The 24894-nt window shown below is 35.9% G+C and overlaps 1 protein-coding gene and 1 pseudogene across 3 annotated transcripts in view; both read left to right on the top strand.

Moving 5' to 3' along the window:
* Wdr37 (WD repeat domain 37) overlaps positions 1-24894 on the top strand; it is a 277960-nt gene that overhangs the window by 159960 nt on the left and 93106 nt on the right. The window lies entirely within an intron of this gene.
* Positions 18387-24727, top strand: LOC150094124 (serine/arginine-rich splicing factor 4 pseudogene; annotated as a pseudogene).

The raw sequence follows: 24894 nt of genomic DNA, 5'->3' as shown, positions 1-24894 counted from the left end.
ATAGAAAATAAATATCAAGAAGGTGGCAAAATATTCTGGAGGTTGTTGAAGAAGCTTAGGAATGGAGGAAAGAGTGCTGTAAAAGGAATTAGAGATGATAAAGGTGAAATGAAAACAGGAGAAAAAGATATCCTTGAAGTATGGAGTAATTACTTTGAAAAACTGCTAAATGAAACAAGCAGTGATGACAGCACAGTGATAAAAAAACACTGACCAGGCATGCAGTCAGGAATACATATCCATACTTCAAGTAGAAAAAGCCATCAAAGGCTTGAAATGTGGGAAGGCAGCAGGAGTAGATGATATTCGATCAGAAATGCTGAAGTATGGTGGTATAAGAGTCTTACAGTGGCTGCACTGCATAGTTCAGAAAGCCTGGACAGAGGGACGAATTCCCGATGATTGGAGTAGAGCTCTCATAGTACCCATATATAAAAAGGGAAATAAAACTGAATGTGAGAATTACAGAGGTATTTCCCTACTGAGTGTTCCTGGCAAGATCTACTATGCAAGTATACTTGAGAAACGGTTGAGAAGAATTGTGGAAGAAAAGCTTGGTGAAGAACAAGCTGGATTCAGGCCAAATAGAGGCTGTCAGGATCAGATCTTCACTTTACGACAAATAGTCGAGAAAGCATGGGAATATAACAAAGATCTGTATTTAAGTTTTGTCAATTTGGAAAAGGCATATGACAAGGTGCCAAGAGAGAAGCTATTCAATACGCTGCAGTTATATGGTGTCAATGGGGCATTATATCAAGCAATACTTAGTCTTTATTTGAGTTGTGAGTCAGCAGTTAGAATTGAAGGAAGTACAGGAAGATGGTTTAATGTTAAATCTGGTGTGAGACAAGGATGTACATCATCCCCTCTGTTATTCATTATCTATATGGATCACACTATGAAGGAATGTGGTATTAAACCTGATATCAAAATTGGAGATGTTAATGTCAGCTCTTTGCTTTATGCGGATGATGTTATACTTCTAAATAAATCCGCTACAAGTCTGCAAGATTCTCTGACTAAATTGAATAGCTGTTGTAATAGATATGGTATGAAGGTCAGCAATAAAAAGACAAAGACAATGAAAATAGGCAGAATCATTGAAAATGTCAACTGTGTTGTGAATGGAGAACCTGTGGAACAAGTAAAACATTTCAGCTATTTAGGCACAATTTTTACTGAAGATGGCAAACTAAATATAGAAATAGACAACAGAATCAGCAAAGCTGGTATCGTGGGAAGTCAATTGAATAAATTCATATGGAATAAGAAAGAAATTAGTAGGAACACTAAATTAGCTGTATACAAGACTGTGTTCAAACCAGTTTTAACTTATGGATCTGAGAGCTGGGTCAGAAGTAAAACACTTGACCAAAGACTAGAGACCGCAGATATGAGAGTCCTGAGAAAGATTAGAGGCGTGAACAGATGGCATCAATGGCAATATCATATTAAAAATGAGGATATTAGGAAAGAACTTGACATTGTCAGCATCCAGGAATGCGTTAGCAGAGCTAATCTCAGATGGTATGGTCACTTAAATAGAATGGGAGAGGAAAGATTAGCAAAACAAGTGTTCTCTGCCAGGTTGGCAGGAAAACGACCCAGAGGAAGACCAAGATATAGGTGGATTGATACGGTACAAAGTGTCTTAGATGATAGAAATATAAGATCTGATAATGTTGGAGTCTTGACAAGTAACAGACTGATTTGGAGGAAAATTGTAGATAGGAAGTTAGTAATGATGTAATTTTTTCATGTAGTACTGTCATATCCTGTACACCCCTTGAGGGTACATGGCAGGAATTTGATGATGATGATGATGATGATGAAAGGTGCTTCCAAAATAACATAGAATATTTGCTGCTAACTTTTTTTATTTCTGGATATTTTTCACCTAAATAACTATATTTTTGGTACATCAACTTCTTGGTATTTCACTTTTAAAATGGAATCATTTTGGAAATCAATAAGTTCCATTTGAATACAAATAGGAGCTTTTTCGAAATTAAAAGGAAAAGGATCTGTAAAAAACAAAAAAACTTTTTGCTCCTTAAAATCTTTAAATCACCTATCAAATTCTTTTATCTTTTCTAGCTTGGGACAATATTGAGAAAAGGTAACTTTGATTCTTATTCAACTGTTCAAACATAGGAAAGTAATTTAGAATATTCTCTTTTAAATGATTTTGAAACCAAAATAACTTACATCCAAAACTTGCCAGTGCATCATACATGTGTGTTATTAACTGATCTTTCCCCTGAAGTTTGATATTTAAATCATTCAAATGTCCTGTAATATCAACTACGAATGCTAGATCTTGTACCCATGTCTGATCATTAAGAAATGCAACATCATGATTTTTCATTTCTAGGAACAATTTGATCTCCTCTAAAAGTAAAAAAAAATCTTTTTAGAACCTTATGACAAGATAACCAACAAATCTCTGTGTAATAAGGTAGCCCTTCAAATTCACTCTCCAAGTCTTTTAGAAATTGTGCAAACTGGTGGTGATTGAGACCTCTGGATCGGATGAAGTTCACAGTATTTGTCACAGGCTTGAGTATGCTGCTCATTTCCAATACTTTGGAGCACAGGACCTGCTGATGAATAATGCAGTGGAAAGATTGCAGTTTTCGAATGTCTGGATACATTTCCTGTAACTTTGTTGCAAGTCTTGACACAAGACCTTTATTTTTGCCTGACATTGCTGGAGCACCATCAGTTGTCACTACTACGAGCCTCTTCAGAGGAAGTTGGTATTTTTCAAAATGCCCCACACGGCATCAAAAATGTCTTCCCCTGTAGTGGTTCCATGGATGGGAATCATTTCCAAGAACTCTTCAGTAATATTCATATTGTCGTTGCAAGCCTGAAGAAACCAAGCAACTTAAGCCACGTCGAAACTTTCGTCAAGTGCAATTGAAAAGCATTGTACATTTGCAGATATTTCTTGCAACTGGTCACGCAGATTATCTGCCATTTCGGTTATTCTTTCGCTCACCATATTTCTGGACAAAGAAATATCGCGAAATACTTGCACATTTTTGGGACATACGTTTTTGGCTGCTTTTATCACACACTCCTTAACCAAGGAACTGTCACTAAAAGGTTTGGAATGTTTCACCAATAAATAGCTGATTTCATAACTGGCTCTCACTGCTGATTCATTATCTTTCATAATTTTTGAAAATACTTGTTGTTGATTTTGAAGTGAATTCTTCATACTTTTTAATTTTTCTTCTCTCAGTTTACCCTCAAAGCGTGAATATTGTTCTTTGTGAATTTTATCATAGTGCCTTTTTATATTATATTCTTTGACGACCCTAATTGTTTCGTTACAAATAATGCACAAAATTTTGTCCTTTGATTTAGTGCAGAAGTAATTCAATTCCCATTTTTCTTGAAATTTTCTCCTCTCATCAGCAATTTTTCTTTTTCCTGTTGGCTTTGAAAGCGACTGCCTCAGTGAATAAATATATTATTAATATTATTAACAATTTTTATAAAAATGTTTGAATAAAAACACACAAAACTGTAGACCAGTGCACAATACTATTGCAAATAAAAATAAAAAATAATAATAAAAGGGATTCTCTCACTGCTAGGTTGTCGTTGAATCGTGTTCGGCGCACTGACTTCAGAGATCACTGATTGACTGTAGCAGGCAATTATACATTCGTGAACAGCTGGTAGCCAGTAGAATTCAACTTTTTCAGTATGCTATAAATTGACAGTGAAATCATAAATATAGTTTATGATTGATTAGGATCAGATCTAACATTTGAAATTGCGACATAAATTTTTATTATTGCAATTATATTATAGTTTACAATTGATTAGGATTAAATCTAACATTGAAATTGTGATATAAATTTTTATTACTGCAATTATATTATAGCAGGTCATTTCATCCATATTGTAACTATAAATGTATGAAAACGAATAAATCGATACCATATTTACTTGAATATAACTCGCACTATTTTCCCCAAAAATTAAAGCTAAAAAATCATGCTTTGAGATATGTGTGGGGGCTTTTAGAAACTAAAGTTTTCAGAATAAAAACTGAAAATGGGGATGACTTACCAAGAATCTCCTCTTCGTTATAGCTACTTCAGGCCTTGAGTGCAGTTTCCTTGTGTGCATTGTCATCTTCTTTCCCATTATTCCAAGTAAAAATTACAAGTAATTTACAAGATTTTAGATACGTAATGAACACCCTTCATGAATGTCTGAGAAGTGAGAGCAGAATGTGAAATAGACAGCTATGATAGGCCAATAGAGATTGAACAGCTATGAAGATGTGGATACGATTGGTGCGATATTAACAAAAGATCGCGTTACCAAAACGCAAAGTCAAGCCGACATTTTTGAGCTGAAACGCTAATTCTCTTCAACCAAATTCCATAATATCTGAAGCTTTCATAACAACATTCACTCTATATGTCTTAGTTTTAACACGTTGACGAATTTTAATGCAGCTTTGTGTTTGAGTTAGTGGGGACACTAACACACATCTAACTAAGTTAGATACTGTGTTTGTTGGTGCAACATATGATTTTGCTAGAGTTTAAACAGCATGGTTAATGTGGGAGAGGACATGTGATTCATTAGTTAGTGCCGTTTTTATACCAATTGTCTCTAATTGCACTAAAGAAATACATTACACATGTTGAGAAATATATTACACAGACAGTAAATGTCTCTGTACTTTATCCAGTGGTACAATAAAACTATTTGTTTTTCTTGCATCTGCAGTATAGTGGCAATTGGGGAAGGAATGGTGTTTACCGTGGGGAGCGAGTTATCATCCCGACGCGAAAGTAGTAAACTTTATTTTCGTGTGCGATGTATATGCAAAACTTTTTAATTTTTTTTTCATAAAATCAGGGTACTTGAATATAACACTTGTTATATTTGAGTAAATACGGTATTTCTGTTTTATTATAAAAAGCAACCATCTTTTTTTTTTAATCTTTCCTTGAAGCTTTGGGGGCTGCATGTAGGCTGCCAGTTTGACACCCCCCTCATATAGAGCAATGCATAGTCTATATTTAAGTTGTAAGTTAGCAGTTAGATTTGAAGGTTATATAAACCAGTTTTGATGTAGTTTGATATAAAATCAGGGATAAGACAAGGATGCACATCATCTCTATTCTTTTTCGTCATCGGTATGGATTACATTATGAAAAGAATGTGGCATTAAACTTGATATCAAAATTGGCAATATCAAACTTAATCCCTGCTTTATGCAGATGATGTTTTACTTCTAAACATATCCGGTGCAAGTTTAATTTAGTGTTATAAAGTGTATTACATGTCTTTACTTGAATTAAATTAAAGTTCATAACTCTAAAGTTCATAACAGGCAAAAAAATTAGCAACAAAAACTATGAAAATGGTAAGAAACTTAGAAAACTTCAACTGCAATCTCAATGGAGAACCTATAGAACAGGTAAAAGATTTCACCTGTTTAGACACAGTTTTTTTAGTGTACACGACAAATTAAATTTGAAAAAAGACAACAAAATAAGCAAAGCTAGTATTGTAGGTAGCCAGTTGAATTAATTTATATGAAATAAGAGAAAGTGTTCAAACCAGTTTTGAGTTATGAATTTGAGAGTTGGGTTAGAAATAAAGCACTTGTTCGTAGACTAGAGCAGAGCTCTAGAAATACAACTTGTAGTCAGAAAAAAAAGGTTTACTCTCCCAAGGTATTGGTCTGCTTTATATAAATACAGCAATCCCTCGAATAGCACCTAATGCATTCTTTAAAACAGGAGTTTTAATCGAAAACGCACTAATCGAATACAATAACCTATGGGGAAAAGTATAATTCGTTCCTCAAATTTCTTTCTTGAACCTTCATTTTTTTATAAAAGAATTAAGGTATGTCTCAGGGCCTAGTTAAAGGAAAACCATGAAGCTGAAAGACAATAAAACATATTCAAAATATAAATTTTATTATTCTACTTCTTAACAAAGAATTGAGCTAACGTAGTTTGGTGGGCATTTTGTTTCTTTTTTTCATATAACCGACGGTATGGCCCTATTGCCTCTTTTACTCTTCTGCAAATTTTAAGCATTGCTGCTTAAAATTCGATTGTACGAAAAATATTTTCAAATTGTTTCTGTGAAATCTCTTTTGGCTGACTATCAGCGGTTAAATTTTCTTCATATTCTTCGGGATCTTTCCGATGTGCATTTAAATTTACTAGGTTGGAATCGCTCAATTCTTCAGAATGAGATTTAATTAACTGTTGGACATTATCATTGAAGGGTAGAAAGAAATGAAGGACATACGAATTGGTCGCCAACATGCGAAATCACGTGCTTTATAGATAAAATTTCCCAACTGTTATACGAGCAAAATAGTTACCACTTTAAAAACTACAATGATCATAAAAGAGAGGTTAATTTTCCAATGTGTAATAATAAACAACTCATCCCAGAAGACAAATTGATTACCCTATTATCGGAATGGATTCTCCTTTTTGTGACATGCGCAGAAGTGTCGAAGGGTCTCAAATCTGTGAGCGTACTATGGCAGACAACATAAATTTTGGCTGTAAAAATTTGGAACATAGTGTACCTGGAAGTAGTGTAGTATGCCATTAAAAATAACTTTGTAAAATGTTTTAAATCAGTAACTAAATTATTTCATTCTGGTGAGTGATTTTTAAAATAGTTAGCCATAAAAATGTATAGATAGAAAATTTTTGAAATCTGTAACATTTATTTTTAAGATGTATATAGGAGCACTAATCGAATTTGGGTATCGAAATAAAATACGCACTAATTGGGGGCGCATTAATCAAGGTATTACTGTATTGTTATAAGTTATGTTAAAAAAAGAAAAACACTTGTGTTGACAATTAAAATAAAGAGTCAAAAAGCTTCATTTGCCAATGCAAAATTATATAAGCAAAATATTAGATCCAACATTATTTCAAAGCTGAATGTAGAAAATATGAAAGTTTTGTAAGTTGACCAGAGAGCTTACAGGAATACACTCCCTGGCATTCATGAGTTGCCTTAGTCCAGACTACTTCTAAGAGATAGGCACCACCCAAGCATCTATATATTCGCCTTTTATTTTTCATAATGAATGTATTTTTCATAAGCGAACTCACAGTTAGTATGTAAAAGTAATTACTAAAGTAAAGAGCCAAAAGGCTTCACTTCGGCAATACAAAATATATAAATGGATATTAGATCCAGACATATGCTTTTGGGTGGTGCCTATGTCTTTTAAGTAGTCCGCACTGAGGCAACTCATGAATGCCAGGGAGTGGATTGCTGTATGCGCTCTGGTTATCTTACCTTACAAAACTTTCATAGTTTCTACATTCAGCTTTGAAATAATGCCATATCTAAAGTAATACATTCTTTAATTCTCACTATACATTACATGCAATTATACAGACATAGGATTTCCTTACAGGTGAGTTTAAAATATACATCACAACACAACTCACTTTGTGTTTTCTTTCATTTATTGTTCATAATGAAGGATGAATTTATATAAACTATCCATGAACAGCCATTTAACTGGGAAGACAAATAATAAAATTCATGTAAACAAGAAAGTAAGTAACACTCAATGTGGAGTCAGACTCACTTTTCTCGCAATACACTCAGGCACATGAACTGGTCTGACTTGTCTTTGAAAAATATTTTTTTAAAAATATATTGCTTCACGAATGAAATGTAAACTGAAAGTGTGGAATGCGCAATCTCTACATCACCCTATAATATTGCTGTGGAGAAATGAGGAGATTTTTGGAGCTCAAAGGCAGATATTTATGAAGTCTTCATTTAGAAATCAAAAAGTTTAAAAGTTATTAGTTATGTTACAATAATGATGACAGAACAACCAACTTCTCCAATAATTTAAACATCACTCCTGAGATACTGAATGGTCTATAATTTGCTACTTATATCAAAATTTTAGCCTCTTTTAAGAGGGATTATTTTGCCCTCTTTCCACTGCACTGGCACTTTCCCTGAACTGAAGCTTAAATTAAACAGCTGGGTCAGAAGAGGTGCTATATCCCTTGCACATTTTCATAATACTCAGACGAATATGCCATCTAATCCCATAGTTATGTTTACATTAATATTCTGCAATATCCTAAGCACCTCCAATTCTTCACTCTCTTTTTCTTTAATGAATCTGTCACATCTGGCATTGCAATATCAGCACATAGATGTTACACCCATGCAAAATGATTGCTTAGTAACTTAACTCTCACGTTATTGATGTTATTTTGTCAAAATGAAATGTGAAGCATTTAAAAAAAATTATGTAATTACTGGATTTGGATAGTTGTGTTAGTTTCAAAAATTTTATTGTGGTTTAAAATTATTTTTATATATGTGCTGTGTTTTGTAAAGACATTCTTGTAATGCTAACAGAGACGACACGTCAGCCATTATACATAACTTCTTGCTTTCATGGAGTGTGCATGCTCGCCGAGGAGTTTGATGGGTTATTGACAGCTGACAGGGAGAGTGGTCAGTATCAAGGTAATGGAAGCAACAAGAGAGTGTTCGGTATCAAGGTAACGGAGGAAAAAGAAGGGAGCTAATTGAAGTTTAAGAACGCAGGCCGATAAAAAATTTTGTTCTTAGGAAATTAAGTTTTTATGTGACAGTCTGTGGCATATTAATAGAAGATTCCGAAAAAGGAATCATAGAATTGTGAGCCTTTAAAATGGAGGAGTTAAGACTGTAAATAAGTATTGGTAAATAAAAGAAAATATTGTGATTGACGTTCTATAGGAATGTTCGAGGAAACGCTGATTGAAAATTTCATCTGTTTTAAGGACGCCAGATCTATCTGTTATTTCTACTGGAAAAGGAGATGGAATTTAGCAAATAAAGCAGTAGAAGAAACTTTTTTTGCTGGTACAAAAATTGAACTGCATGAGGTAAGAGTACTTATACTTCAGTGAATTCAGAATATCTTATTTCAGAGTCAGGAGGAATAGTGTGTGCTACATAAGGGTGATGAGAGAGGATCCTATGAAAAAGAAGAAGACAATCTTATATCTTTGGAAAAAGGCCTTAGCAAAGAAACTGACTATGAACATTTTGTTATTGTGTAAACAAGGTGTTTGGTCTAGTAGACGTAATTAAGTATATGTTAAACAAACCAGTAATAGAATGGGTGATCTCTAAAGTGTAAGTTTATTTCAAAAGGCCTTGGATCCAGTTAATTTTGTAGTTAGTTGTGTAATTTTATTTGAAGTGTATATATTGTTTTGGTTTTATTAAATGTGTATAATTTGTATTTGGTCTTGAGTCAGTGATTTTTCGGATTCTGAAAGAAATGGTTAAAAGTCATTACACCAATTGGAATTGAACCTTTGTGCATATAAATAGACACTCGGAAATTAGAAATAATCATTATGGAGAAAATCTCATAACAAATGAGGATTGATAATAAATAAATTAATAAATAACTGCTCCCCCTTTTTATAACAACTGGTAACAGAGATCAAATCTCTCTATAACAAAATGGCGCAGCCAACAGGATTTTGTTTTGTTATAAAAATTTTGGTGGAAGGAAGGAAGAATTTATACAAGGTGGATGATTTGCATTCAAATGGATCTGGTGTACTGTGAATGGATGTTGGGCAGCAGCTGCACTTGTTCCAGCAGACTTAGTACCGAGTGGGAGAATTATTGATATTATTTCAGATGAACATTTGCTATGGAAATATCTGTAGAATGCACATATTGCAGAAACTAAATGCCCGTGTGAGGAGTGAGCTGGTAAGAGATGGGTTATTAATCAATCTAATTGTCCTCCTCTTGAGTCAAGCATTTTGAAGGAGCTTTTAGGGGGATCCCCACTCCAAACGTGAGATCAGTATTCAATAGCTGGGCTGGGAAATGGTTGTGTTGTATTTATGCCAAGAGAGGCTTAATATTAGTAGCTTGAAATCACAAGAAGAGAAATCTCATCTTTTCTGGAAATTTGAATGCCGTTGAAGATAATACTGGGAGAAAATTGTTCCTTTTTGTGAGAAATAAGGCAAAACTCGGTTTTGCTAGCATTGAAATTGGCGAGGTTATCTGAAACCCCTGTTATGTCACCATTTGTTATGTCATATCTCTTATCTTTTAACGTTTCTCTTATAGTATCTATTTATACTTATATCTCACTACCGTTAGTTAACTCTTTAATTCCTTATATATATATACACACACACACACCTAGTACTACTTTTCCCTTTATAATTCCTTCTTATCCTTTCCTTATTGCTATCTAATATCTTCTGCTTTAAAACTTTATCTATTTCACTTACCTCAAACTTAATTCAGGCCGAATTACTGACAGGAGTGAAGCTGTTGGTTTGTGAGACAAAGGAAATGCTAATGGCGGATGTCTATCCCTTTGTTTCAGCACTGGTTCTAATTCCTTATTCAGACTCAGAGAAATTTATTTTTCTGCTGCGCCACCCTGAATCCTAGATTTGACAAAGCTTGTATCACTGAGGAATTAGAACACAGTCAGCATTCAATCTTATCAACTATAATTCTCATATCTGCAGTCATGGCCTATTACTATCTATCCTCCCACTAACAAATTTTATGAGCAAGTGCAGTAGGTACAAATCTCAGGCAAGACAGCATTTAGACTTTAACACAACATTTAATTCAAGTAAAGACATGTAATACACTTTATAACACTAAATTAAACAAGCAATTAAAAAGTAGGTAAAGAATTAGCATTTTAGCTCACAATTACTCGATCTCTCCTATGGATTACAGTCTGAGAATCTTATTCATGATATCTAAACATTTACACTTGTTATGTTGCTCTAATCCATTAATTCCATTCACATTATAACCAATAATTCTATTCACATTATATAGCAGACCTAATTAATTCTCCTTACAATCTCTCACAAGATTATTTCATACAATAACTTTCTCTATCTCTTTCATTTAGGAACTACTTTCTAGATACTGGCCATTGCATTATTTTACATACATTATTCTCTTCCTTTAACAATTAATCAATGAAACAGTCTCTAGAGTCTCTCCTAGCATTTACAATTAATCTTCCTAAACATTTCCACTTTAAAAGAATAAAAAATATATACTATACCAATTGCTGGCATGTTACTCTGGCCTCATCACTAATCTCGTCTAGATATTCACCTTCGACGTCTATTTCATTTCCCACATTTTCAGGATATTCTTTACTGATTCTTTCTCACTTTACATCGGGAAATCTCTACAATCTTCTGGCTGCCGACTGGTAGGCTTCCGAGTCATTCTTTCGTAATCTCATCGAACAAAAGGAACACCACGTGGAGGCTCCACACCAGCCAGACCTATGAGGGCACAGGAACACTCGAACAGCAGCAAAAGAGAGTTACTTCGGCGTTACATGCTCTTTTAAACTCTGCGGCACTCCTTTCTGCTACGGCATCGACTTCTGCATCAAGCTTCCTTAGCGCCGTACACGGAATCCTCGCGCAACCTATGGAGCGTAGTAGTGGGGGGGAAGGCACCGTGCTTACTAAAGGATATACCAGTGCACTGTAGTACGTGTTACAGGAGTCGGCCATTTCGCATTATGGAATAACATTTCTTTCCCAGCAATTGTTAGGTACTTACAGAGCAGTAACGATCAGACAGCTTAATATATTATAAAACTTTACAATACAATACAAGACAACATAAAGCTAAATTATTGTCTGTTTAGTAAATTTTGATTGCTATACAAGTGCCTATTTAGTCTGATAAATCATTATTTACTCCTAAAGCATAAGAACCATGTTAAGTCCGTATAAAACGTAATTTTCTGTAATTTAAGTTTCACTCCGACTTAACACCTCATTCAAGGATGGCTCGTAGATCAAAATTGAGGGCAGTGGCAGTTGATGTTCTGTAGGTTGAGGTGACTTGTGTAAAGTTTATCAAATGAAAGGGAAGAGTGCCATGTGCTGTCATCTGCAAAACTGTGTATTTGTTTGCAGGTCAATGAAGTAGGTCATTGATCTATAGACTGAAGAGGATTGGTGAGAGAACAGAACCTTGTGGAACCCCAGCATTAGTTGAATGGTGAGAGGATGAGAAACCATCCACCACCATCACACATAGTGTGAATCCAAACAGAAAGCTGGCAATCCAACTGTAGAAGTCTTGGGACAGACTAAATGATGGGAGTTTGTTTAGTAAGCCCTTGTGCCAGACCCGGTCAAAAGCTTTGGAGATTTGAAGTGAGATTCTCTAAACTTCTCCATAACATTTATCCAGAGATGGGCGATATATGTGAGTAGATCTACTTTTGATCAGCAGCAACATAATCCATGCTGGTGGTCGTTTATTAGCTTGGGTGCCTTCAAGGTAGTGTAAGAATTTGGAATTAATGTTTTCTCTCCATTATTTTAAATATCTGAGTTGAGTGAGATAGAGCAGTAGTTTGAGAGCAGTGATTTGTAACCCTTCTTGGGAATGTGCTGAATAGGCCAATTTCCAGGCTGCAGGAAATTGGCCTATCAGGGCCAGGAGATTTTTTTTTTTTTTTTTTTTTTTTTTGGTGTCTAATTTGGGAAATATTTGCAGCCAGTCATATGAGAACTATAAAGGAGGGATATATGTGGAACTATGAGACTGGTGATTATGGAAAGCTTAGGTGATAACTGGGAGTAATAGTGTGCAAAGAGGAGTTGAGTGAGAAGGATATAGATGCTGCATGGGCATTATTCAAGAGCTATTTAACTGTAACAGTGTCTAAGTGTATTTCAAAGATTTTAAAAAAAACTCAAAATAAGGTAGTTATAAAATGGATGAATGAAAAGATTAAGCATCAAATCTGGAAGAAGGCACTGTGGAGGCAACATAAGATGGAATGTTGATAATAATCAGTTGCATGAAGAGTAGAAAGATCACGCTAGGAAGGTAACTCCATTGGTAAAGGCAGCAGAAGTGTAATATGGGTAGTCCTCGACGACTTGACTTATGATGGCCAAAAATTATTAAAAATTCTCTAATTTAACTTTGCCGCTAGCATGTACATACATATATCACATTGCTTTTTTACATGCATCGCAGTGTCGCCATTGGTCGACAACAAATACGCCGAGCATACATTTAATGCTAGTAAAGGTTGGTTTTATCGATTCAAAAGTCAATTTAACTTGCATAACATATGAATAAGGCTGGAATAGGCCGTGCTATGCCTAAATCCTTGATACGCATGATGATGAACATATGAATAACGGAAGAAGTTGCTATTTCCGATTTTGAAACTGCAGAAATTTTCAAGAAAGACCCTTCATCTTTTATCATCTGAAAGAGATGATAAAAGATGAAGGCTATTTGCTAGAGCAGATTTTTAATGTAGATGAAACTGGACTCTTTTGGACAAGAATGCCAGAACGAACTTACATTCACAGAGAAGCTACATTGGCACCTGGTTTTAAGACATTTGAAGATAGGATTATGCTTCTTCTTGGAGGAAGTGCTGCGGTTTTTAAATTAAAACCATTTCTTGTTTACCATTCACAAAACCCCAGAGCTTTGAAAAACATTGTTAAGAATAAGTTGCCAGTTTACTACAGGAGTAATCCTAAGGCTTGGATGACAATTGTTTTATTCCGGAAGTACTTGCCTAATGTCTTGAAAAAAACATTCCTTTTAAAATTCTATTGCTACTTAACAATGCTCCAGGACAACCTCTTCGCATCGGCGATTTGAATGAAAATATAAATGTGACGTATCTACTGCCGAATACCACAACTGTGATTCAACCTATGGATCAGGGTTCGATTGCTACATTAAAGACATATTATCTGAAAACTACATTTTCTCAAGCACTAACAGCAATGGACAACAATGCTGTAACATTATGCGATTTTTGGAAAAATTATGATATTAACCAATGTATCCAGAACATTGGAACTTCATGGAAGTATCGGAACAATGTATGCGAGCAATTTGGAAGAAGTTACTACCGCAGGAGACATTCAAAGAGTACAATGAGCTTGGTGAAGAAATCATTGAAATTGCAAAAAAGCTGGATCTAGAAATCAATATTACTGATATAGAAGAATTAGCAGATCACGAAGAAGATGAACTTACTGATCAAGACAATTTTCAAAAATGAAAGAGTTGTAGAAGAAGAAAGGAATAATGAGGAAGATGAAGAGAAATCGTTAAAAAATTTACTGTAAAAGAATTAGCTGAAGTATTTTCTAAACTAAATCAAGGACTTAAGCAACTCGAAAATAGGGATCAAGACACCGATCACTTCGCCAAAGTTGAAAAGCAAATTCAAGAAGCAGTCAGATGTTATTGCAAAATATATGAAGGAAAAAAAAATCCCCAACAGGCAGCATTAACAAATTTTCTGATTTAAAAAGCTACTCCCGATCTCGAGAAATAACCATATCATCCAGATGAGTGACAGTTACTCACCTGTTAATTAAAGACACCGTAATAAGTTTTTTGTTTGTTAACTAATATTTAAAGCAATTTCAAATTAAAGTAAGTGCACTATTTTTGATATGTGTTTATGTATTTTTTTTTCTTAATTTTGTATTTATGTATTTATATATATATATGTGCTAATAAATATTTTATAAATGTTTATGTAAGTTTATACATTTTTAACTGTTTTAAGTTTAATAGAAACTTAATTTATGAAAATATTATAACAGAAATCAAACAAATCAGGAATTAAAAAAGTCCTCGGCTTACGACAGAAACATTGGAACGGAACCTCGTCGTAAGTTGAGGACTACCTGTAGTATGCAAAGAAATTAGCCAATCAAGTTAAGAAAAATTCTCATCATCATCAAATTCCTGACATGTACCCTTAAGGGGTGTACAGGATATGATAGTACTACATGAAAAATTTACATCATTACTAACTTCCTATCGACAATTTTCCTCCAAATCAGTCTGTCACTCATCAAGACTCCAATATTATCGTTATCAGATCTTATATTTCTATCATCTAAGGCACATTGTACCGTATCAATCCACCTATATCTTGGTCTTCCTCTGGGTCGTTTTTCTACCAACCTGGCAGGGAACACTTGTTTTGCTAATCTTTCCTTGCCCATTCTGTTTAAGTGACCATACCACCTGAGATTAGCTCTGCTAACGCATTCCTAGATGCCGACAATGTCAAGTTCTTTCCTAATATCCTCATTTTTAATATCATTGCCATTGATGCCATCTGTTCACGCCTCTAATCTTTCTCAGGACTCTCATATCTGCGGTCTCTAGTTTTTGGTCAAGTGTTTTACTTCTGACTCAGTTCTCAGATCCATAAGTTAAAACTGGTTTGAACACTGTCTTGTATACAGCTAATTAAGTGTTCCTGCTAATTTCTCTCTTATTCCATATGAATTTATTCAATTGACTTACCACCATACCAGCTTTGCTGATTCTGTTGTCTATTTCTATATTTAATTTACCATCTTCAGTAAAAATTGTGCCTAAGTAGCTGAAATGTTTTACTTGTTCCACAGGTTCTCCATTCACAGCACAGTTGACATTTTCAATGATTCTGCCTATTTTCATCGTCTTTGTCTTTTTATCGCTGACCTTCATACCATATCTATTACAACAGCTATTCAATTTAGTCAGAGAATCTTGCAGACTTGTAGCAGATTTATTTAGAAGTATAACATCATCCCCATAAAGTAAAGAGCTGAGATTAACATCTCCAATTTTGATATCAGGTTTAATGCCACTTTCCATCATAATGTGATCCATATAGTTAATGATAACAGAGGGAATAATGTACATCCTTGTCTCACACCAGATTTAACATTAAACCATCTTCCTGTACATCCTTCAATTCTAACTGCTGACTTACAACTCAAATAAAGACTAAGTATTGCTTGATATAATGCCCCATTGACACCATATAACTGCAGCGTATTGAATAGCTTCTCTCTTGGCACCTTGTCATATGCCTTTTCCAAATCGACAAAACTTAAATACAGATCTTTGTTATATTCCCATGCCTTCTCGACTATTTGTCGTAAAGTGTAGATCTGATCCTGACAGCCTCTATTTGGCTTGAATCCAGCTTGTTCTTCACCAAGCTTTTCTTCCACAATTCTTCTCAACCATTTCTCAAGTATACTGGCATAGATCTTGCCAGGAACACTCAGTAGGGAAATACCTCTGTAATTCTCACATTCAGTTTTATTTCCCTTTTTATATATGGGTGTTATTAGAGCTCTACTCCAATCATCGGGAATTCGTCCCTCTGTCCACACCTTACTATGCAGTGCAGCCACTGAAAACGTATACCACCATACTTAACCATTTCTGGTCGAATATCATCAACTCCTGCTGCCTTGCCACATTTCAAGCCTTTGATGGCTTTTTCTTCTTCAAGTATGGATATGTATTCCTGCCTGTTTGCCTTTGATGTGTTTTTTACCACTGTGCTATCATTGCTTGTTTCATTTAGCAATTTTTCGAAGTAATTACTCCATACTTCAAGGATATCTTTTTCTCCTGTTTTCATGTCACCTTTATCATCTCTAACTCTTACAGCACTCTTTCCTTTATTTCTAAGCTTTCTTCAACAACCCCCAGAATATCTTACCACCTTCTTGATATTTATTTTCTATGTTCCTGCAAAAGTCCTTCCATGACTTTTGTTTAGCTAGTTTTACACAGTGTTTAGCTTTTTTTACATTTGTCTCTGTATTCTCTAAGAGCACAAGCTGACTTATTTGCCAGGAACTTTTGATATGCTTTCTTCTTCTCCTTCACTTCCTCTTGAACTTCCTGTGTCTGCCATAGAGTTCTGATTTTTCTATCCTTGCAGACAACCTCACCACATGCCTCTCTGGCTGAATCAATCAGGGTTTTCTTCAAGGTTTGGTTCCTGTTCTCAAACTCTTTCATTTTTTCTTCAATAATCTTTGTGTATTTTAGTCTACTGTTCACATCTGAGAGCTGCTCAACTTTTATTCGCTTTAAAACTTTCTTACATATTATTCTTTTCAGTATGAAATTCAATTTTATCCTGCTCAAGACAAAATAGTGATCACTTCCAATTTCAAATCATCTGTACACTCGGGTGTTCTGGTGTCCTGCACCAGGGAGAAAACATCACTATCAACAATAACCTAGTCAATGAGACTTTTCTTATTCCTTGCCTCTTCTCTCCATATGAATTTGTGCACATTTTTTTGTTGGAACATGGTGTTAGTAATAACCAGTCTATGTCCTGAGCAGAAATCCAACAGGTATTTGCCATTATTATTGGTTTTGCTCTTTTCTCCAAATTTTCCCAAAATATTTGGGAAAATTTGGAGAAAAGAGCAATTTGGAGGAAAATTGTATGTCTCACAATCATTTCCTACTCTGCTATTTAGATCCCCAACAAGGACCAACTTTTCCTTTTTCATTGTGTCAGTTGCTTTTTTTAAAAAATTCCTCCAGTAGAACCTTCTGTGGGACCATAGGCACAAATAAGTCTCATTGTCCAATTCCCCATTCTGATATTTGTCCGCATCACTCTACTTGAGACTGCCTGCCACTCAAGAAGATTAGCCTCATATTTTGTGTTGAATACTATGGCTACACCTTCTTTTCCTTGATTGTCATTTCCTGAATATAACATTTTGTATTTATTGTTCAGAAAGATCCCATCAATTTTTGTCTTTTTTGTTTCAGTCAAAAATGGTACCCTGGCAAAAACAACGGGGGCCTTGTTTAACCGGGTGACGCCCCCAGCCAGCATGAAATTTTGTCATGTTGTACCATCATTTTCTATATTGGTTTAAGCCAATAAGAATACAATTTGGTCGGCTAAATCCCAAATTGCCAGCCCATCCTCGTTCGTTCAGTATCCAGGTAGATACCCAATAGGGTGCACGAGAAGGTGAGGATTGGACATTAGGTCAGAAGCCCTGGTTGGTTCTCCACATTCCTTTAAAGGCTACGTGGAGGTCTCCTCTCAGTTATAAAGCTTTGACCCTTAAGCAGCACCCCAAGAGAAATCCTAGTGAGTTCTTTTTTGATATGATAGAAGGAAAAATGACTATGGTAGGATGATGCTAGTTGCCAGATACCAATCTGATACAGGCAGATTGGTAACCAATGTGGAGGATATAGTTGAATTATTCCATGATCTATTTATCAGTATATTTCATCCTCATTAAGGTAACATCAGGAGAAGCTGGAGTGTAAAGGGTATGACAGAGGGGGGACTGATGGTGAATAAGCAGGATGTGTATGAGGAATTAAGTAAACTTGATGTTAATAAGGAAATAGGATTTGACAGTATACCACCTTGAGGGACTGCCATTTGGAATTAATGGCACCTTTGGCATAACTATTTAACATACAGCTTGCAATAGGGCATATCCCAAAGGAATATGGAATTGAGTATGTGAGGAATTAAGTAAATTTGATGTTAATAAGACGATAGGATTTGACAGTATACTGTCATGTGTCTTGAGGGAATGCGCTATGGAATTAATGGCACATTTGGCATAACTTTTTAACAAGCATCTTGCAACAGGGCAAATTCCAAAGGAAGAAAGATTGGAAAAATTGTTCCACTTCACAGAGGGAGTTGAGAGGGGGGGTGTAGACAAGCTAAGCTACAAATTATAGGCCAGTGTGTGTCTGAGGCTGCTGTTAAGGTATTAGAGAGAAGTTAGTGAGGACTGGAATTCAGAAGTAGGTTGATTATAGCAGTATTCTTTATGATGGTCAGCATGAGTTTATTAAGGAGATGTAATGTTTCAGCAGTCGTTTACATATTACAACTGCTACTACTATGTTCACTAGGCATCTATAGATGCCATATGGGCACTCCAATGTGTGGTGATGTGCCACACCAGGCCTCGCCATGTAGTCCTGCTGTTTGCTTTTCTGGTGGCCTCACTCTTTGAAGATCAGTCACTCCACACATGCCATCCATCCATCTCATTGATGGTCTACCCCTGCCTCTTTTTCCAGGAACTTTACCTTCTATTACTGTTTTGAAAAGTCCCCCTTCCATCCTTTTTATGTGTCCAAAATATTTTTAACTTTCTTCTGTCAATATCCTTAAGGAGCCTTAAAGTTCTACTGATCTTTTCTAACACCATTCATTTATACGTCTTTCAGTATATGATATCCTCAACAGCCTTCTGTAACACCATAACTCAAAAGCAGATATCCATTTCCTATCTGACTTCTTTAGGTTCCAAGTCGTGCATCCATAATTTGCTGTTGGAAAAACAACTGCATCCAAAATCCTCAACTTTGTTCACATGGAGATAGATCCATCCTTCCAGATTTTAGATAGGTCTCTGACTTGTTTTAGCCATTCCTAACATTTTTTCTGACGTGTTCTGAACATCAATTCTTCACATTAATAATGGATCCCAGGTACTCAAACTTCCTGACTTCCTCAATTCTTTCTCTCCATTAAGGTACACTTGTTTCTCAAGAGCTTCTCTGTTTGCATTTCTTTGCGAACCATAATCTTTGTCTTGCTAGTATTGAGTTGATATTCTCTGTTATTACTGATCTTGTTAACTTTATCAAGAATTAGTCCTAGTTCTTCCATGTCATTACAAAGAAATACTGTATCATCAGCATATCTCAGATTACTGATCTATCTACCTACTATTCTAATTCCTGTCCTGAACTCATCCAATGCTTCACGCATGATGTCCTCCCCATATATATTAAACAAGTGAGGAGAAAGTAAACATCATTGGCTATCAACCTGATAGTGTGTTGAGGAAAACCCATTATTTTCATTACTTCCCACAGTTTCACATGCTCAACACAGTCAAAAACTTTAGAGTAGTCTAAGAAACAAATTACCAGAGGAGTCTGAATTCTTTATATTTTTCTATGATCTGTCTGAGGCAAAGGATCTGATCTCTAGTGCCCTTACCTTTCCTAAAACCTGCTTGTTCGTAGGGCATCTCTGCCTCGGCTTTGGCCTCAATCCTATTTAGCATGATCTTCAATAAAATTTTACTTGCATGAGATATGAAACTAATAGTTCTATAATTCTTGCATGCCTTCATATCACCTTTCTTATGTAGTGGTATGAAAACTGACTTCTGCCAGTCTCTAGGCATGATCCTGTCTCCTATATCCTTTAATCAATCTATGAAACACTCTTATCCCTCCGTCCCTTGTGGCCTTAATTAATTCTGCTGGGATTTCATCTGCACCTGGGGCTTTATTACTGTTAAGCTGCTTAACTGTTCTTTCAACTTCATGCCTAAGTGGAGGAGGTTCCAAATCAATATTTTCCTGGTGGGAGGGGCTCCACATTTTCTTTATCCACTCTACTGTACAGTTCCTCACAGTATTCTTTCCATCTGTTTTGATTTCCAACTCTTCTGTTAATAATGATCCATTCCTGTCTTTGATGACATTCGATTTAGGCTTAAACTTGTGCTTTAAGTCATGAACCAAATAAAACATCCTTTTATAATTATGCCTCCTCATTTGGAACTCTATCTCTTTACATTTATTAGTATAGAACTTTTCCTTGTCCTGCTTGATGGCTCCTCTGACTTTATTTAATCTCTTGTATTCTTCAGTCCCTGTGTCTCTTTGTTTTTCCAGCTGCCTTCTTTTGATTAGTTCCCATGTTGAATCTGATATCCATGGGTCTCTTGGTCTTCTTATTGGGCCAAGATACTTCTTCGCTGTATCCTGTATCACCTTGACTCCTTCTCAAAGCATTCCTGGTGAGTTCTCCTCATTGGTCTCCAAAAAATCATCCAACCGAGTTATGTTTCTTCTGTGAATCTACTAGGAATTACTCTAACATCCAATCTAGTGGGATGTGCCTGACCTGGAAGTTTTCAGAGTCTTAGTCTTACTTTGGCTCTTACCTCTCTTATCACCTTTCAGATTGTGGTACAGCTGACGGTCTGTACCACAATCTGCTCCAGGACAAGTATGCACATAAGAGATGCTTGTCTTCCACCTCTGAAGAGCCAGGATGTAATTAATCGGGTGCCTTGACCTATCAATGTTAGATGTCCAAGTATAGGTCCGTCGTGGATATTTCTGGAAGCAGGTATTGGTAATAACTAATCTGTTAGCACGGGCAAATTCCAACAGTCTTTCACCACGGGTTTTATGTTCACGCAAATCAAACATGCCACACCATGGCCTGACTCTCATACTCTTTCTCACTTTTGCATTTAAGTCCCCTAAGATATACACCATCTCTCCTCGGTAGGCAATCCAGAACAGTTTGTTAGTTTTCATAGCATTCCTCACTCTCTTCTTCTTCAGGCCTATCCGTGTGGGGTGCATAAACTACCACAATTGGTACATTGGTAGGCTGAGCCTTAAGTCTAATATGGAGTATCCTATCATTAATGGGGTTATAACCAAGACGGCTTCTTGCCTGAGTTGTCTTCAGTATCACAGCTACCCCATGATGTTTTGAGTCACCACCTAAGTAAATAACTAGCTTACCATCCTGTCTTTTGAAGTGATCTTCTCCATTCCATCTGGTCTCTGTAATTCCCAGGATGTCAATTTTATACCTATCCATCTCTTTACAGACATTCTCAAGAGTACTCATCTGAAGACCCCGGACATTCCATGTGCCTATGTAAAATTTCTTTCTAAGATTAATCTTATGCCTTCTGTGTTGCTCATTCAAAGTATCACTGACTTTTGATGGAGACTGTAATATACTTCTCGAACAGGACCCTCTGCCTAAGCCCTGAATGTGGCTCTGATTATTCTGCACGACAGCCGATGCAGCATGAGATGCGTTATAAGGCACAACCATATTAGCATTTTGGAGTGTAGTCACTGCAAGAAGAAAGTGGTAGGTTGCTGCAAGTATTACAACAAGTTGACAAATTCACTCAAAAAAGGAGATGCATATTCATTGGTGTACTTGAATTTTTCAAAGGCCTTTGATAGACTGCCACATGACAATTTATCAGTTAAGCTGAAATAATGGGATTAGATAACAGACTGGTAAGTTGGATAGCTCATTGGCTATCAGATAGGTATCAGCAGGTTGCATATGGAGTAGTATTATTCCAAAAGAGGAAGGTTACTAGGGGAGTGCCACAGAGATCAGTTTTGGGACCATTATTGTTTAACTTGTATGTTAATGACATTGAGTCTGGCTTAACTGGAGATGGGCAACTGTTTGTCGATGATGCAAAGTTGTGAAGAGCTATGAAAGCAGAGCAGATGTGGCTTTGCAGGAGTATCTGAATAGACTACATCAGTGAGCAAACGTGGAGTTTATGTTGAAAAGTGCAAGATCTTGAAATTTAGTAGGCGAGGTTGGGATACAGAGTATATAATTGATGGAGAAATTTTGAAGAGGTGGAGGAGATGAGATATTTAGTAGTGACTGTGGACAGAGACTTGAAGTTTAGAGGTCACATTGCTAAAATTGTAAGAATATGCAGAAGCAAAGAGGTTATGGTGCCCCTGTATAAGGCTTTGATCAGGCCACATGTGGACTACTGTGCACAGATCTGGTCACCTGCTTTTCAGAATGAGGATAGATGTATTGGAGGATGTCTAGAGAAGGTTTAAGTTAGTGTCAGGTCTGTGGAATGTCAGATACAAAGAGAGATTGAAGGAATGCCACTTACAGAGCTTTGTGAATAGATGAAGAGGGAATATAATTGAGACATATAAGTTGGCGGGGGATTGTTACCAAATTAACGTGGAGAAGATATTTCCTAGAGTAAAGGGAGGCAGGGATAGAACTACATGCGATCTATGGAAGGTGTGAGAAGCAGGTTCTTTACTTGGTGAGTGGAATGTATTGCCTGAAATTGTGGTGAGTGCAGAAACTGTGAATAGGTTTGAGGTATGGCTTGATGATCTTTTTGCATGAGAGAGTATAGACCTCTCATGATGAGTCCTTTAACTCCATGGTTGTCAGATATTAATAATAACAATATTGTCAGGGTTGTGATATCTGTAAGGTGTATGGTGTAGTACTGTGGTTGATGATCAGTATTTGTAAGCATTAATGAACTGTGTTAAAATGACACTCCTTTTTTTTTATAGAGTCAGGATGATAGAATGAGAAGTGCAAGTAATTCCTGATATTTGCATGATAATCTGATCTGAACCCCATTGAGAATGTATTGGACATGTTGAAAAACAGATCTGAGAGCAGTCTTATTCTGTCAAATCCGAGCAAGTTAAAGGACTGTCTGGTATGTTGTAGATGCAATCCAACACCTTGTGGAATCTATACCAAACTCCATATGTGCTCTAATTCAGGCTAAAGAATGCCCAACACAGTATTAAATAAAAATTTATAATTCAGTGGCCAGTATATGTATATTCTTTCCTGGAAAAACTCTTTGTGGAAATAGTAAAATTAAAACCTTTACCTAAGACTTCTATTTAATCTCAAAGTATATAGTTGGATATATTTATAATCAAACTAGGGGAGGAAGATTGGAATTCACATTATTAACTTTTTCTCTGTAATTCTAACAATGCATTGAATATTTCCTTCAGTGGTTTCATTTTACAGGATTGTTGCAATTTGGATATAAGGCCAGATCAATTTTTCATACCCACTCTGCAAGATAAAAAACCTGAGTTTAGTTTCTGGGAGGCAAAGCCCTGAACAGAAGTGATAAAAAAAAAAAAAAAAAAAAAAAAAAAAGTTCAAGGTGAAACTCTGAGATAGGTTATGCAGACTTTTTGAACACAATACCTCTTTGTCATCTACTTTTTCAAAACTACTTTCTTCCTTTTCAGGTGATTTAGAATTCCTAGGTGAGTTTTCAGGTGTTGCTGAAATTTGTTTCAGACGTTTGGGAATACTCTTAATTTGAGAAAGGAAGAAATACCGTTGTTGTCGTTTTACATTGTTGCCTGACTTCGTATAGTGCTTCAATTTATAAGGATGGGGAACCAGACTTGTCATTGGACGACTCAGTTATGATGTACATGAGAGAAATCTGGAGAAATTTTTTAAGGGATATGGAAAAATAAGAGAGTTATAAAGAATGGTTTTGGATTTGTGGAATTTGATGGCTACAGGGATGCAGATGATGCTGTATATGAACTAAATGGGAAGCAGCTTATGGGAGAAAGGGTCTCTGTTTAACACGCACATGGTTCTCCTCTGAGGAGAAGAAGAGGAAGAGATAGGTATGGGCCACCAACTAGAACAGAATACAGGGTGATTGTAGAAAATTTAAGTAGTCATGTTAGCTGGCAGGACTTAAAAGATTACATAAGGTAAGCAGGAGAGGTGACATATGCTGATGCTCATAAACAACATCATAATGATGGGATTGTGGAATTTGCTTCTTATACAGATATGAAAAATGCTATTGAAAAGCTGGATAATACAGAACTGAATTATAGAAGGATAAAGCTTATAGAAGACAAATCATGTCGATGCAGGTCGCCCTCAAGGTCTTGTTCCAAAAGCAATTCCAGATCTCGAAGTCGCAGTAGGAGCCGTAGCCGTAGTCGCAGCAAAACACCTAGTAGGTCCAGATCACGTTCTCGGTCTGAATCACATTCCAAGTCGTCTTGTTCTAGGTCTACCTCTCGGAGCCCTGTGAAGTCTCGCAGCAAGAATCGTAGTGCAACACCTGAAAACTCACCTAGGAAGTCTAAATCACCTTCAGAATTCCTCTTTGTTAGTTCATTTTTAAAATACAAACAATGGCCATTGGATTTTCCAGCACTCTCCTCCTCTCTCTCTTCTTATGCCATGCTCAAATGCTGATGATGGATATTGAAAATCTTAAATATATCAACATCTTGACTTGCTGTTATTAGAAATAATTTATTATTATTATATATTTAGTAAACAGGAGTTATACAAGGCTTCATTCTCTCCCCATCAATATTTCTTATTGTTGTTGTAGACTGGGTTACGAGAAATGCCATGAA

This window comes from Typopeltis vanoorti, chromosome 22 (genome assembly GCF_054136105.1).
Source record: "Typopeltis vanoorti isolate ZY-2024b chromosome 22, IOZ_Tvanoo_1.0, whole genome shotgun sequence".
Taxonomy (NCBI): Eukaryota; Metazoa; Arthropoda; class Arachnida; order Uropygi; family Thelyphonidae; genus Typopeltis; species Typopeltis vanoorti.
The sequence above is the reverse complement of the archived record's forward strand: the minus strand, read 5'-3'. Positions and strand labels throughout refer to the sequence as shown.